Consider the following 17,824-nt stretch of genomic DNA (forward strand, 5'->3'; position numbering starts at 1 on the left):
ACTTAAGATGAGATGGGTAGGGGAGGTTAGAGGTACCCCATGTCAGAATAGGAAGAAGGGAGTAGCATTTCTTTTTAATAAAAATTTACAATATAATATAATAGATTTAGTACTGGACCCAGAGGATAGATATATGATCCTGCAAATCTCAATTAATGGCATGGTCTTCAATCTATGTAATCTTTATGCCTCTAATAAAATAGACTGAGCATTCTGGGATAAATTGCAGACTCTTCTCTTTAACCTACACACGAAGAATCTTGTTATCGCCGGTGATTTAAATTTAACTATATTCCCGACCTTAGATAGACTCAAACCAGCTTTAAATAGAAATAACAAACAAGAATCAAAATTATTTAAAAACTTTATAAATTTCCTACACATGAAAGATATATGGAGGATACAGAATCCAGACATAAGACACTTTACATTCGAGTCGCATTCATATCAAACAATGTCAAGGATAGACTATTTTCTGGTGGCTGAAAATATGCTGGGGTTAGATATGCTAGCAGACATAAAAGAGATGGTTATTTCAGATCATGCGATTCCCACACTAAAGATCACTTTAAGGAATACATTAGATGGCACTAACAATAGGCTGTTCTTCCCAAGATACTTGTCGGAGAATGTTAATTTTAAAGCATGGCTGAGAACAAAATGGAACACATTTTTTTAAATAAATTTTTCTCCATCTATCCAGACAGAAATCTTGTGGGAATCTTTCAAAGCCGTAATTAGGGGGGAAATTAAGGCCTACTTAGTAATCCAAAAAACGATAATGACAAAGAAGGATATACATTTAGCGAATCAACTTCGAAATGCCTATAATTCATATGTTAGTGACTCTTCACAAAAATTCTGGCAGATCTATCAACAATGTAAAAAGGAAAGAGAAACCTTCTTATCGCAAAGGGCTGCACAAGACACCCTCAGAACTAGGTCATTTTATTATAGACATGGGGGGAAAGCTGGGAAGTTCCTGGCAGGCCTTACTAAAGCTAAAAATAAGAAAGTCATGATTGAGGCCCTTAATACCCCTTCAGGCAGAATTACTAAACCTAATGAAATTACTAATTGTGTTTCAGAATATTTTCAAGAGCTGTATGCGAAAGATAAAACAGATCTGGCTTCCAAACATAAATTTTGGCAAAATATCCAAATCTCAAAATTAAACATAGACCAACAAGAGGCACTAAACGCCCCTATTACCCATAACGAGGTAATTAAGGCAATAAAAAAAGCAGCAACAAATAAAGCTGTAGGCCCCGACCAGATCCCTATAGAACTTTATAAAATCCTATTAGAGGATATAGTACAGACATTAGTACTACTGTTTAATAGTTATTACTCTGATGCAAAACCCCCCTCTAGATATTTTTCAGCCTCTCAAATAGTTTTAATATTAAAAAAAAATAAAGACCCGGAGCTGATCAGCTCATATAGGCCGATATCTCTTTTAAATAGTGATTATAAAATACTAACGAGTATCCTTGCTGAAAGGCTTAAGCTAATAATAGGTCCCCTTATTCATAAAGACCAGGCTGGCTTTACGCCAGGTTGGAATGCAACATGTAATTTGAGGAGACTCCAACTGATTTTAAATAAATTTTTCTGAGAGAAGAACGGTCCATTAAAATCATCTGACGCTGCATTAATTGATGCCGAGAAGGCCTTCGACTCCATTTCCTGGGACCATCTGTTTTCCACCCTTCCCAGGTATGGAGTCGAGGGTACCTTCTTAAGCTTCATCAAATTAATCTATAAATCCTCTAACACCTCTATCTTGATTAATAATTCCCACACTATCAACTTCCCACTTCTCAAAGGCTCAAGACAGGGTTGTCCACTCTCCCCCTATCTTTTTAATTTAGCGCTTGAACCTTTAGTAATATACATAAGAAAAGAAATAGAGGGGATTAAAATGCGGAAGAGGAGAATCACTACATTACTGTACGCCGATGACCTTTTAGTCTTGACAGCCAATACAGCTAGTAACATACCAATATTAACACAGATTCTTCAAGAATTTAGCAGCTTCTCAGGGTATAAAGTTAACATGTTAAAATCAGAGATCTGTTGGCTTAAAAAACATAAAGACTCGGCGCAGTCATATTATTTTAAGGAAGCAAATTCCACTTTTGTATACCTGGGGATAACAATGTCTCTGGATAGTAAGGAATGGTACGACCTAAATTATAAGCCAATTTTCATTAAAATTAAACGTGACCTAGGAAATTGGGCTAAATTTCATCTTACACTATCTGGCAAAATTAACTCGTTTAAAATGGTGACTTTTCCCAAAATTTTACACTTGATGCAAAATCTTCCAATTATAATAAAACAAGCAGACATAAAAATAATCAAGCAGCTAATTACACAATTCATATAGGGGGGGGGGGAAGAAAAGCTATTGCATATAATAAATTAGTTTTAGCCAGACGTGACGGGGGACTAGCATTGCCAGATATAGAATTCTATAATTTAGCGTGTATTTCTAAAATAGCGCTGGACTGGCTAACAGAACCAGATTACTATACAGATTTAGTAACAAAAGAATCATTTGTTCAGCCATACTCTCTGAAGGCCCTGCTTCACTGTAACCCTGATAAATGCCCAGCGAAAATTAAGAAGATGCCTGTTATCTATAATGTAATTCAGGCTTGGTATACATTATCAAAAAAATTAAATAGTTCTCACCGCTACTCTAAATTTCTGACCATAGCAGGCAATCCAAATTTTACACCAGCCTTAAATTCAAAAATTTTCAACGAATGGGCTAAAAAGGGTTTAAGATATATAGACCAGTTAAGAGACCCGGTTACTGGAGATTGGCGTTCAATGAAAAATGTAATTCAAGAATTTGAAATTTCTAATAAAGATTTGTTTCCTTTTTTTCAGATACGGCATTTCCTACAGGTCCTTTTACAGGACATACGGGAGGTCACAATTTTTGAAATATTAGAGCCTGCATTTATACTCTTTAAGGCAGGGAAATATAATATAACCACACTATACAAATTAGTCATGAATCAGAAAGGCTTGGATAATGTTAAAAAATTAGCAGATTGGTGGAAAGTCTCGGTTGATACTATATATAAAAGCTATAGGCGAGCAGATGCATCAACACTCGCTACTGCATGGAGAGAATCACACACGAAAATTATCAATCACACTTATATCACACCGTGGATGAAAGCATGATGGGATAACCTAGGCTCTTCCTGTCCTAAACAATTTAAAGCAGACATAAAACACTATTTTTGGGGATGCCCAAAGGTTAGGAAATTCTGGAATAAGATTAATCTTTGGACGAATAAAGTTAATAATACCCAGTTTCAATTAAAAGAAGACCATATCTTTTTCTTTATAGACATAAATAAAGAAGGATTAAATAAAAACACACTACATTTAAATACGGTAATAATGGCATCTAGGCTATTGATTCTTAAATATTGGAAATCGTTTAAAGCCCCTAACCTGTCAGAATTTATTCAAAAACTTAAAAAACAACTTATAATGGAACAAATGGATACCTCGATAAACTCTGAGGCACAAATCAAACATTTCTTAATTAAATGGAAGAATGTAATTAACAGCCTTCCTAAAGAAATTCAATTGTTACTAATCTCGCCTTTTCGAGGTACAGAAACTTTAGAATTGGCCCTAATGAATAATGAATATCCGGAACTACAGCTGGATTAACACTATTTAATCGGAAGCTTGCTTGTAGTTTGAGTGGTGGGTGGAAGCAACTTGAGGGAAATTTATTTACTCTTTTTTTTTTTTTTTCTCTTTCCTTTTTCTTTTCCCCCCATCTTCTTGGGAAGTTAATATGGTAAAATCACCAACACATTGTTTGGATATAAGTAATTATGAGAATTATAGAAATTCAGGAATCAAGTGTGAATTTACATATTATTATTTAAATGACTAAAAGCAACTTTGTAATCTTGTAAAAGAGCGGCTTTAATTTATGTATTGCCATCTCTTGCTTGGTTATGTTTCTGTTTCTTTTTTTTGTTTTTTTTTTCTCATTTCATATTATTGTTTCATAAATGTGTTGGTTACAAATAAATATTATAAAAAAAAAAAAAAGTTTCCATTGAGGTGGTAAAGTTTGGAAACTGGTGGTAAAAACATTTTTATGTTACCACCAGTTTCCATACTTTACCACCTCAATGGAATCTAGCCCTTTTTAGGGAATTGGGGATGAAAAAAATGCGCATAATGATTACTTCTAGCAAAATAGCGTACCATTTGTAATCTAGCCCCTAAAAGGATAAAATATCTATAGCTTTAATAATTAATTATTGCTAAAGAAACTTTTTTCACAGCTCATGTACCTTTAGAGCTATATTACAAGTGGCATGGTATTTTTAATTTTTTTGCGTAAATAAAAACTCTGCTTCAAGATCTCATAGCTTTGAGCCCTTATAACTGTTTTGCGCAATATTTTTTTATTAGACAGTGTTAATATTGTGTAAATGTACTTTGTTATGTATTTTTGGTGTGTTTTGTGCAACTTTTTAGTTTCAGAAAACAGTTAACCAGAGCACTGAGATCGCTGAAAGGATTGAGGGGCCCATTTATCAAAGGGCTTGCGGACCTGATCCGACACTGCGGATCAGGTCCGCAAGACCTCGCTAAATGCGGAGAGCAATACGCTCTCCACATTTAACATTGCACCAGCAGCTCACAAGAGCTGCTGGTGCAACGCCGCCCCCTGCTGACTCGCGGCCAATCGGCCGCCAGCAGGGAGCTGTCAATCAACCCGATCGTATTCGATCGGGTTGATTTCCGGTGATTCCTGTCTGCCTGCTCAGAGCAGGCGGACAGGGTTATGAAGCAGCGGTCTTTAGACCGCTGCTTCATAACTTGTGTTTCTGGCGAGTCTGAAGACTCGCCAGAAACACGGCCCTTCAAGCTCCGTACGGAGCTTGATAAATGGGCCTGTGAAGCTGCACTTGTAATATCAGCAAAATAAAAATGGCTTGCAGAAACACAATTGCACTAGCGCAAAACCGTTTACGCCTCACTTGTAATCTTGCCCTTAGTGTTTTTATGTGTGTGACTCATATATTGAATACCCTTAAGTCTTTGGCTCAAGCGCATTGCAGCCAATATATTAAAATCTGTTTAATTTGAATTGTATGTTTAAAAACTAAAAGTAGCTAAAACAATTATGTTAACATTATAGTTATCTTTTTATATTTCAAAGTAAAAACCAGGGACATTCCTATTTTTCAATATATATGTCCTACCCCCTTCTTGTTCCTAAATGCTGCTATGTGTATTGTTACTAGAGATGTGCACAGGTAAAACATTGCTTTCACCAAAAGATTCATTTAAGATTTTTCCCAATGTTCGGTTCTGCCAAATTTTGTTTCGGATAAATATTAGATTCAGAGTTGTGACTATTATTTCCAAAGGGAACAGCAAATATAACTAATTTCAACAAAAATGTCCCAGTAGTATACTAATTGCAAAAACTGTGAAGACAAGTTCTTGTCATTTTAATCCATGTGACATCTAGAGGAAAACGTAATTTTGTCCATGATATCATGAGATATTCTATTTTAGGGTTTACATAAGGAAGAGGGGGAGGCGCAGTATTCTTGACCTATTGATTTTATTTTATGAACCAACCTGAACTAGCGTAGAGTAAATTAAATATTCACACAGGGTTATGTTACCTTATCAGGACACTGAAGTCCATTTTAAATGTATGCGTTAGAAATTATTCACTACATTGCAACAAACATGCAAACAAAATAAATGTTTTAAAACCTTTAAAATGTCATTTTGTTAGAAAAATATGCATTGTTTTTGCATATCCAGAGCATGTCCTTTTAAAAGCCTCTTGAATATTGTTTATCTTACTTACTTTAATGTGAGCAACTAGTGACAGATACAAATGACGGTCTTCAGATATTAACCAATCACTGTGCAGGAAATAGGAGTGCCAGGTTTCTGCATTCTGTCAAATGATCTCCAGTCTGCAAGATAGAGTGGAAACACTACAAATTAAAGGGAAAATAAGCAAAATGAATGATTGAGTGAAAAGTTGTATGTCCTTGTCATTCAATCACCTTGTAATATACCATATACCTTTTAACCATTATAAAAAACTGTATTAATATTTCTATGAATATTTTTTTTTTTACCAGATAGTGTATATAAGAGGGTAACACTTTATTTGAATGTAATTATGTTGTGTTTGGTTAGCTTTTACCCTTACACAAAGTTTTCACTCGCGCAAACCTTATGTGCGCTAATTTAGGACTAGATTACAAGGGGAGCGCTTATTTATCGTGCGCCCGCAAACGGGAAAATTTGCCTGCTTGCGGGTGCACAATAAATACTCAGCCATTACAAGTTGCTGGTTAATGCTACCGCAAGCTCACTTTAGCAAATAGTGCTTATAAAATTAACCAGAAAATATATCTCTGGTTCATTTTATAAATGTCTACAAAATGCCCCAAAAATACAGTGTAATATATTTTATTAAAAAATAAAGATAGCAGCATCTTTTAATAAAATAAAATAAAAAAATAACCGCAAAAAGCAGTTTTTAGGATTTTAAATGAGGCACTATTTACATAGCGGTCTATAAGGAACGGTGTGTTCCCTGTATACATATATGCTTATATACATATATATATGTGTTATTAATGTGTATATACACATATTAACACATAAATATATATGTATATAAACACATACATATATATTTATATTTGCTGCCATCGCTGAGCTACTTACCTCCTTTGCTGCGCTTAGGTTCTGATGCCCTCTCTGATAGCTTCCGAACAAGACTCCCATTAGAGCCTATGGAAGCACGCCTGTAAGCGCAATGCTTCAGTGCAATGTGAACGCGAGGTTGTGTTTGCATTGCACCTCACCTTTTATAGCAGCGCACATTAGCGTGTGCTGGCATTACAAAGTAGAGTGCAAATATTGCTTTAGCGAAAACGATATTTTGCGCTCCACTTATAGCGAATGCAATTACCTTCAACTTGTAATACGTGTGCAATCAGCTCTGGAGCAATATTGACTGTACAGGTGTAATAATCAACAGGCATAATTCTTGTCCTATCTGACAATTAGGGGCATTATTTATGCTTTAAATAAAACTGTAGAACTAGCACTGATATACCAAGGGATTAACCTTGCTTAATTCCTTATTTGATGGAAAATATGGTAAATATCATAGGGCTACATTACAAAAAGAGAAAGTAAAATAATGTGCTAATTAAAACAAGGACTGTCAGTAGAGCTTGTATTTGGGTTTTGGGGGGTTTCTGCTTCTTTAATAATTATTGCACCACCCTAATTCTCAGAGGTGTCAGTAGCTATAAAAGTGTAGCCTCTTATTTACACAACCTACATTTTTGCCAAAAAAGAAGAGAAGTAAATTAGGAAAGTGGAATTTAAATAATAACAAAAAAAAGTTAGAGGGGCCTATTTATCAAAGCGTCAACTGAAAATACGCTTGAATTCCGCGTCGGAATTGTTGTGAGATTGATCCGCCGTAGTTATCAAAGCGTCAAAATTGAAATTTGTGACGTAAAATATGATCCCACAATCTCAATCCGACTGTAACATACTGTACCTTTTAGGTACATAACTCCTCCTCTTATCCCTATTTATTGTGACTGGATACTTCACTTCCTTGCTTGGTAATGAAGTATCCAGCTTCCCCCTAAGCCTCACTACGTGCCCTCCTGCTTGTAGTGTGAAATCTTTGTTTCCTGAAGTGCTATCCTGCACTCTCCTCCTGCTCACTGCAGTAATCATCCTCCTACCTTACACCAAGATCAGCTGCTCCAACTCCGCTCGCCGATCCGGGTCTGGCCTCCTCCTTGCTGCATGTGTGACGTCACCGGACAGTGTCACTTCCTCTAGATTGTGCATCAGCGTCTGGCCTGCTGTACTCCGAGCTGCTCAAAGAGATTCTGGGTGCCCTTAAACTTACCTGATACCGGATTGCCCCACCATATTACCGCTCCTACCTGGTAAGCTACAACTTACATATTATTACCGCTACTGAAATAATTAATTATTTAAAAACTGCAGTTACTAAAAATAGTGTTGCTTTGTTTGTGAGAGCATCCGGTTCCCTACTGCACAATCCATTAACCCTCACAAACAACAACACCACCTTTATAATAAATTTCATATGTAGGTGCAGATAGTATTCTCAGACATAATTTATATCTGTGCCTATTCATGATACATCACCTTAAAGGGACATAACCATCATTTACTTATTAAATCCTAAGTTGAGTTATATAAATATTCACTCAATGTCTATAACTAAGACTTTATTAATTTATGGAAGCCTTAATATTACAGAATTAACAAGCCACTGGAATTAAGAACATGATGACTCAAAAGGATATCACAGCACATGTTATGCACTTATCTAATAAAGTAGATCTGCTATCACAGGGATTGAGAGAGTTGCAGGTTGAGAATCTTACCTTAAGGAATATCATAAAGGAAAGTTTAAGCACCGTAAAGACCCCTGAAAGTGGAAACCCAGATCCTCCTATATCACCACTGGATAAATTCTCTGGGGATAGGAAGTCTTTTAGACAATTCCATAATGCTTGTAAGCTATTCCTGACCCTTAAACCTAAAACCTTCCCTAACGATCATATAAAAGTCCTCACTGTTATATCTTTTTTGAGAGGTGAGCCCAGAATCTGGGCAGATATGTTCCTTGAACATAATGATCCAATCTTAAACTCTGTAGATGATTTCTTCAAAGCCATGGCTGACCTTTATGATGATCCACACAGGCAGCTTAATGCTGATACTAAGTTGTGTGGTCTGAAACAACATAAAAGGCCAGTTGAAGAGTACATTTCAGAGTTTAAAATATGGCAACAGGATTCCCAATGGAATCAAATTTCATTAAAAAATCAGTTTAGAATTGGTCTCTCTGACACTATCAAGGATGAGCTGGCTAGAACAGATATTCCTGGCTCCCTAGAAGCATTAATGTCCTTATCCATTAAAATTGATAGAAGAATTACAGACTTCTCTCGAAACTGTTAACTTATTAATAAACCATGTTATAAAGCTCCATGGGGTACCCACAACTATAACATCTGACAGGGGTACCCAGTTTACCTCTAAGGTCTGGAAGCAAATGTGTTCAAGTCTCCAAATTCAGCAAAGATTATCCTCCGCTTTCCACCCTCAATCCAATGGTCAGACTGAAAGCACCAACCATTGGCTTGAAGAATATATCAGGTGTTATACCACTCAGCATCACAACAACTGGACATCTTTGCTCCCACTTGCAGAATTCGCTCACCACAATACCTACCATTCCACCATCAAAACAACCCCTTTCTTTGCAAACTTTGGTTATCACCCGACTTTTCACTTATACCCGGAGGTTCACGGTGATTGTCCAGTCATAACCGATCTCACGAACACCTTGTCTGAGACCTTTTCCTTATTATCTGACAACATCAAAGATGCGCAACTAAGACAGAAGAAGTATTATGACCTTTCGACATAGATCACCTCCTGCTTATGCTGTGGGTGATCTCGTCTGGTTGTCAATGAAAAACTTGCATCTCACTGTTCCCTGTAGGAAGTTGAACAGACTTTTCATAGGGCCTTTTCCTATCTCCAGGATTATTAATGACAACGCTGTAACCCTTACATTACCCTCTCATTACAAAATACATCCCACCTTTCATGTTGCTCTGCTTAAGCCTTACAGGATTCTTCGGGCTTCTCATGTTCCACCATCAGATGCCATCCCTATTTCACCGGACGTGGAATATGAAGTGGAATCGATCCTCGATTCTAGGAAGGTTTCTGGTCGTCAACAGTATCTCATTCATTGGAAGGGCTTTCCTTCCGAGGAGGATTCTTAGGAACCATCGGCTAATCTATCCGCACCTAGGCTTTTGTCTTTGTATCATAGACGACATCCCGATCATCCTAGGCCCTGAACCTCGGAGAGGTTCCTTAGGGGGGGACTCTGCAACATACTGTACCTTTTAGGTACATAACTCCTCCTCTTATCCCTATTTATTGTGACTGGATACTTCACTTCCTTGCTTGGTAATGAAGTATCCAGCATCCCCCAAAGCCTCACTATGTGTCCTCCTGCTTGTAGTGTGAAATATTTGTTTCCTGAAGTGCTATCCTGCACTCTCCTCCTGCTCACTGCAGTAATCATCCTTCTACCTTACACCAAGATCAGCTGCTCCAACTCCGCTCGCCGATCCGAGTCTGGCCTCCTCCTCACCGCATGTGTGACGTCACCGGACAGTGCCGCTTCCTCCAGATTGTGCCTCAGCGTCTGGCCTGCTGTACTCCGAGCTGCTCAAACAGATTCCAGATGCCCTTAAACTTACCTGATACCGGATTGCCTCACCATATTACCGCTTCTACCTGGTAAGCTACAACTTACATCTTATTACCGCTACTGAAATAATTATTTAAAAACTGCAGTTACTAAAAATAGTGTTGCTTTGTTTGTGAGAGCATCCGGTTTCCTACTGCACAATCCATTAACCCTCACAAACAACAACACCACCTTTATAATAAATTTCATATGTAGGTGCAGATAGTATTCTCAGACATAATTTATATCTGTGCCTATTCATGATACATTACCTTAAAGGGACATAGCCTTCATTTACTTATTAAATCCTAAGTTGAGTTATATAAATACTCACTCAATGTCTATAACTAAGACTTTATTAATTTATGGAAGCCTTAATATTACACCGACACAGATTGATGCAAGTTGAAACCGTGGTATTCATGCAGAATCGTGTTCATTCGCCCTCCTATTCAACACTATTTGAAGCTCTCACGAAGTTATAAAAAATTCTACAGTTACGCTTGTGTCTTTTCCGACTCAGTGTACCTAGTTTTCAATCCGCCACTCTTGAGGTCGCTGATGCCATAGAACTCAATGGGAGTCGGAAAACACAGAAAGCTTATGTTCGATGCTGCAAGAGAATGAAGTATATTACATAATTAGAAACTTTATTAAAATTGCATAACCTTTTAAAATCAAACAATATTATTGCTACTCATTTGGTGCACTAGTAGATATAGGGATAAAAATGAAAAATACATTACTACTTATCGATTATGCTACTACTTTGTCTCTCATTACAAAGCAAGGGGACAATATTATTTCTACATATTTGGTGCAAAGTTTTGCCCCAAACTTGTTGCACTAATAGATATTGAGATAAAAATGAAATAAATACACAACATAATATAGCTAACTTCCTTTTTATTTGTTGGAAAAATCTATGTGCAAGCCATGTAATACAGGTCCCACTCTCAACTTTGCGCCAAAATTGACTCAACACTTTTTGCACCATTTATGAAGCAAACTCCTAAACAACCCACACACTAGTGAATTTTTCCACCACTTTTGATTGGAATATGCATAATAACATGATTTATGACATCAGCCAATCTGATTAAAATACACATTATAAACTATCACTAACGAATCAAATTGCTTAAAACTTGTGTCATTGATCACTCATCAGCACTTGTAAGTGCCATTTGTTGCATTGTGCATTATACTTTGAAAGTATGTATATGTGTAATTAGTGTTAAAGATAAACATTGAGGCTGACATTAGGACACACAGTGTAATATTTTAGACAAGAATTTTAAAATTCGAATTGATGTTTGATTCAATAGAATCTTAAGCTGATAGCTCAAAGGGATAGCCCACTTAACTTTAAACTGTCATGCTATTTTCAGTGTATTTCTTCCTTCTTGTGAATTTCTTTTTCAGTAAGAAATGTCATCTTATATGCCACACCTGTGTAGGGGTGGTTTTTTAAAAATAGATTGCAATCAGGAGGGGTTACACAGGTGCAGAGAGAAACCTGGCAAAGCTCTTAAAGGGACAGGAAACCCCAAAAACCCCAAAACATACCATTTTAAACAACTTTCCAATTTTCTTCTATTATCAAATTTGCTTCATTCTCTTGTTATCCTTTGCTGAAGGAACAGCATTGCACTACTGGCAGCTAGCTGAAAACATCAATTTAGCCAATGACAAGAGACAAATGTGTGCAGGCACCAATTAGCAGCTAGCTCCCACTAGTGTAGGATATGTGTGTATTCTTTTCCAACAAGGGATACCAAGAGAACAAAGCACATTTGAAAGTAGAAGTGAATTTTAAAGTGTTTTAAAATTAGATGCTCTAGCTGAATCATACAACTTATATGTTTACTTCCCTATCCCTTTAAAATATCTGTTGATTGCAAATAAATACATATGGTACTCTGATTACATGTTATATGGGCAACTATTCCTGCTCAGAATAAGAATACATTAACAATATATACATAAAATATAAACACAGAGATATTACAGACAAAATTGTTTAGAACAAAAAAAGGAACTTAGGGACATGCAAGATTTCTGACATAACACACACACATATATACACAAGAATGTGCAAGGATATATGTACAAATTCTAGCATTAATAATAATTTAAGAAATAAATAAAAAATATGACTCCTAGAAATACAAATACACATTAATTTCTGTGAAAGTATCATACAACAAATAAATATAAAAATAACTTTCTTGGAGATATTATTTGTTGAGGTATACATCAATCTATTTCTTGGACATTAACAGATGAAAAATGAAAGATTAGCTTTAGAGAAATGTGCTTGTTCATTGACAGGAATTAAATGGTACAAATAAAGTTTAGAAAAACCAGAATTACAGCGGCATTGATGACTGTTAATTAACACCAGTCCGATGCTCTTCGCACCATACTTGACGCGCGTGTTTTTGAAGGGCTTTTTTGATAAATAAGGAGACCATATTCAGGTCCGCGGCAGCGATGTCTTGACGATGATGTTGACGCTTTGATAAATAGGCCCCATAGAATACATAGTAATAAAACTTACGACCCACCTTTAATAGCACTCCCTTGTTTAGGGTCCTGTTATCACTAAGATAATAATAACAATGATATATAAAATATAACATTTACAGCTTTGTAGGTGGTGGTGATACCTATGTTCTATCTGACATAAATTTGTGTAACCCAGCGCACACAAGAAATAAAGCATTTATATCTTAATTTTGTTTTTTATTACATGTGTTGTTTTTGCAACATTTAACAAGAAATATTTTTTTTTCGGAGTTAAAGTTTTTTTTATTGAGAACTTCACACATCACAACAACCAGATCAGCCATTTTTTACAAATACAAATCATATAATCCAAACAGTTTGGAAGACACAGCTTCCTATTCATATGCCAAGTCTTGTAAGAAACAACTCCTATTCAAAATCCATTCGTTATAGCTGCCAACTCGGCATGCTGTAGATGGGGGGAAAAAAAAAAAAAAGGGGAGAACCACCACCAGAAAGACACCAAAATGAGTCTGCCACTTGACTAGAAGTTCGGTGCATAGCGCCTTAAAGCCAGTATGCCGGGAGAACCTCACTAGCAACCATCATCATGAAATTAATATTATTCTTAAGGGGTGAAACAAATTGAATCTGTGCCTGCTGGGGCCAAGATAAAATTACCCTTTTCCACTTATCAAAGAAGAGCCTGAAGACCTTTTCCGACCCCCCAGCTAGGTATTGCCTTTCAATAGTCATTTGTAGCTTAATAGTATTAGCGAACTCGCTTACCGTTGGGGCCTCAGGGGCTCCCCATTTGCAAAATATCATGTGGCGGGCTGCCAAAATAACCATGTTGATTAATTGTCCCTCCCCTTTTTTTTTTTTTTTTTTTTTTTTCAAAGTGAACATTTTATAAGTGAGGCATTAGCAATAGAATTATACAAGAATTGAACAAGGATTCGGCAAGGGGCAAAAAAAAGGCAGGTACTTTTGTAATATTATGTTTTATTTACCTTATTGTTTTCTTATGCAATTGCTACTGTAACACTGTGTCTTATGTGTTTTACTGGTTCCCTCTTTTTTGTAAAAATGTCTAATATCATCTTTTTTTTTTTTTTTTAAAAAAAGCTTTTTTTTTTTTTTTTCAAAGTGAACATTTTATAAGTGAGGCATTAGCAATAGAATTATACAAGAATTGAACAAGGATTCGGCAAGGGGCAAAAAAAAGGCAGGTACTTTTGTAATATTATGTTTTATTTACCTTATTGTTTTCTTATGCAATTGCTACTGTAACACTGTGTCTTATGTGTTTTACTGGTTCCCTCTTTTTTGTAAAAATGTCTAATATCATCTTTTTTTTTTTTAAAAAAAAGCTTTATTGAACATAAAATCACTGCATACAACGCAGAATTAAAACAGTTACATATGCAACAGTGTGGTAATGATTCCATATACATTTTTTTCAACATATATGAGTTGTGGGTATATTTATCGTTCAATGGACAAATTTAGATTGCATAGGTAAGTTATTTAAACTAGGTAAGAAAGAAATTAATTCAATTAAGTGAATGAAAAAATACAATGAACAATTCAAATGGATGTATAAATATATATTCATACGTACATGGTTCCTGCAGAGGTGTAAATTGTTGTGTCAGTGATTATCGGGCTCTTGAAATGACCTTCTGTTCAAGTTAAGGTAATAAGAGAAGGCATCTGGTCTGTCAGCTAAGGGTAGTCAGTGAATGTGAGTTTAAGAAGTAGATGTTCGGGTGGTGGGTTTGAGTGTGGGGGCAGTCTGATTAAGATATTCCTCCCACAAAAAGTATATCGAGTGATAGTCGGCTATTTGTTTGTTACGAGTAAAGCAATATTTTTCTAGTTGGAGAGACTGAGTAGTTGTTTCTCTCATGACATGGATAGATGGAAGTGTATTGCATTTCCAGTTTTTGGGAATTAGTAGTTTTGCTGAGTTTGTCATGATAGTGAGTAGAGCTAGTCGGAGTTTGCAAGTTATTTTGGTAAATTTATTAAAGATGAAAAACCAGATGTCGAGTTTCAGGCTTAGAGATAGAACTTTTTCGAATTCGGCTCTGATAGCTTCCCAATATTTTTGGGCTGTTGGGCACGTCCACCAGATGTGTGTGGGGGTGCCAATGTTTTGGCAACCTCTCCAACACTCCGGCGAGTGTGTAGTGAAAATGGTGTGAAGTCGGTGGGGTGTGTAGTACCATCTATATAATAACTTAACATTCATTTCCATTACATATATGGATGAGGAAGATTTTGTCATGCAGGAGAAGATTTTTTGCCATTCCTTAGGGTTTGTGTAATGCCAATCTCTGTTTCCCACTTTTGTGTGTACGAGGGGAGGGACGTGCTGCTCGGCTGCATAAGTAATTGGTATGTAAAAGATAGAAAGCCCCTGTGTAGGGTGTCATAGATGCAGCTGCTTTCAAAACCCGTATGGAAGCGAAAAAGTAGTAGCTTATGTGGATGTTTGACAAGGAAGTCTGTTAGTTGATGGTATTTAAACCATTCTATATGTATTTTGTCCAGGATGGGGGCGAGTTTGGTTAAAGGTTTGATTTTCCCGTTTTGAATGACTGTAAGGCAGGGAGAGGAGTTTATAATGTGAGGTGTTTGAGTTGTGTGGGTGGGGAATGGTATTGGAGAATCTGGGTTTTCACAAAGGGGTGTTAGTGGAGAGGGTACAGTTGAGATATGGTTATATTGTTTTATGGATGTGTCCCATAATTTTAAAGTTTCTCTAGTGATTGTTGGTAGATATGTAGGTAAGTTTCTTTTGGAGGGATGTAGCCAGCACTTGCTGCCAAGATGTGAAGTATGCGATAGCGAGTGTTCTAGAAGAACCCATTCTTTGTGAACTGAATGTCTGCACCAGTGTATTATTCTGGTGTAGAAGCTAGCCAGTCTATATTGGGTAAGGTTTGGGATCCCGAGGCCGCCCAATTCTTTGGGGCGATAGAGAGTGGCAGTAGCTATCCGAGGTCTTTTGTGTTGCCATATATAGGAGATAAAGGATTTTTTAAGGTTGTGTATCACAGATTTGGGGATTGGGATCGGTAGTGTTTGAAACAGGTATAGTAATTTGGGGAGAAGAATCATTTTGACTGAATTAATTCTGCCTAACCATGAGAGTGGTTTATTGTTCCAGGAGTGCAGTGTATTTTGGATTGAGTCGGCTATGGCTTTATAATTGGTGTCCAGTGTGACTTGTGTAAGGTGGGAAATATACACACCGAGGTATTTTATAGCGCGCGGTTGTATGTGAAAGTGTGCGAGTGCTTGTATTGCAGTGATTTCCTCCATCTGTAATCCAAGTGGGAGCAATTCTGATTTGGTAATATTTATTTTGAAGTTTGAAAAATTGCCGTATAGGTGTAGTGTTTGAATGAGGGGGGGAAGTGAGTTATGTGGTCGTGTTAGTGTGAGAAAGAGGTCATCAGCGTATAAAGTAGCTTTATATTCCTGGTGAGCAATTGTGAACCCCTGTATGTCTGTATTGTGTCTAATATGTGATGCTAAGACCTCCATTGCAAGGATAAATAATATAGGGGAGAGGGGGCATCCCTGTCTCGTTCCGTTTGTGATTGAAAATGGTTGGGACAAGGTATCGTTCAGCTTTATTTTGGCTTGGGGGCTGTTATAAAGGGAGAATATTTTTCCAGTGAAGATTGAATTGAAGCCGAAATGTGTGTCTCCTTCAGAAATTGCCAGTTTAGCCTATCAAAGGCTTTCTCCGCGTCCATAGAAATGAACACGAAGGGGATATGGTTGTGAACTGTGTGTTCCATTAGTAATAGAGTCTTGGTCGCATTATCTTTAGCCTCTCTAAGAGGAGTGAAACCGGCCTGATTAATATGTACAATTGTTGGGAGTATTAAGTTGATGCGGGTGGCCAATATTTTAGCATAAAGTTTGATATCTATGTTAAGAAGGGAGATTGGGCGAAAGTTAGCGGGCGTTGTAGGGGGTTTACCTGGCTTTGGGATCACTACTACTTGCGCTTCTAGCATGGATTGGGGGAACGGATTAGTGTCCGTTATCTCGTTGAATAATTAAGTGAGATAAGGGGAGAGTTGAGAAAAGAAGGTGTGATAGTACTTTCCAGTGAAACCATCCGATCCTGGGCTTTTCCCATTGTTAAGTGATTTTATGGCCGTGAGGAGTTCAGTTTGGGTAATGGGTTTGTTGAGGGTGTTAAGTTGATCAGTTGTTATAGTGGGCAGATGTGCACTGGAGATATAAGAGATCAGATCTGGGGTAGGGCCTTAAGAGGGTGCATTACTTTGAATATTATATAGGGTGGAATAATAGTCATGGAAGGATTGTAGAATTTCTTTAGTAGTTTTTAGGGTGTGGGGACAATTAGGTGTTTGTATCTCGTTAATATAGGATTTCAATCTCTTTTTTTGAAAGGGTCTTGCTAATAACTTGCCCGACCTGTTGCTTTCGTAATAAAATATGCTGTTAGTTTTTGCGCGCAGCGTCTGGTATTCTATTTTTAGGAAGCCGTCTAATGCTTGTTTAGCATTTTGTAAGTCAGTCAGTATATCAGGGTTTGTAGGGGATTGTTTATGGGCCAAATCCAGTTGGGCAAAGGTGTCTAATAGCTCTTTATATTGTTGTCGGTGTAGTTTTTGGAAATGAGCCTTTAATTTAATTAATTCGCCCCTGAGCACGCACTTATGTGCTTCCCATATTGTATATTTGTTGGCCGTTGAGGGGATATTCAATCTAAAATATTCTTCAATGGTGCTAGTGAGTTTCTTAATTGTGTCTGGATTGTTAAGAAGGGAGTTATCTAATTTCCACGTATATGATGTTAGTGGGGTGTTGACTAAGGCTAGGGCTGGTTGATTGGTGAAAATGTAGTCTATGCGACTATATGTTCTGTTAGGATGGGAGAAA

Source organism: Bombina bombina, chromosome 5, assembly GCF_027579735.1.
Source record: "Bombina bombina isolate aBomBom1 chromosome 5, aBomBom1.pri, whole genome shotgun sequence".
In the NCBI taxonomy this organism is placed as follows: domain Eukaryota; kingdom Metazoa; phylum Chordata; class Amphibia; order Anura; family Bombinatoridae; genus Bombina; species Bombina bombina.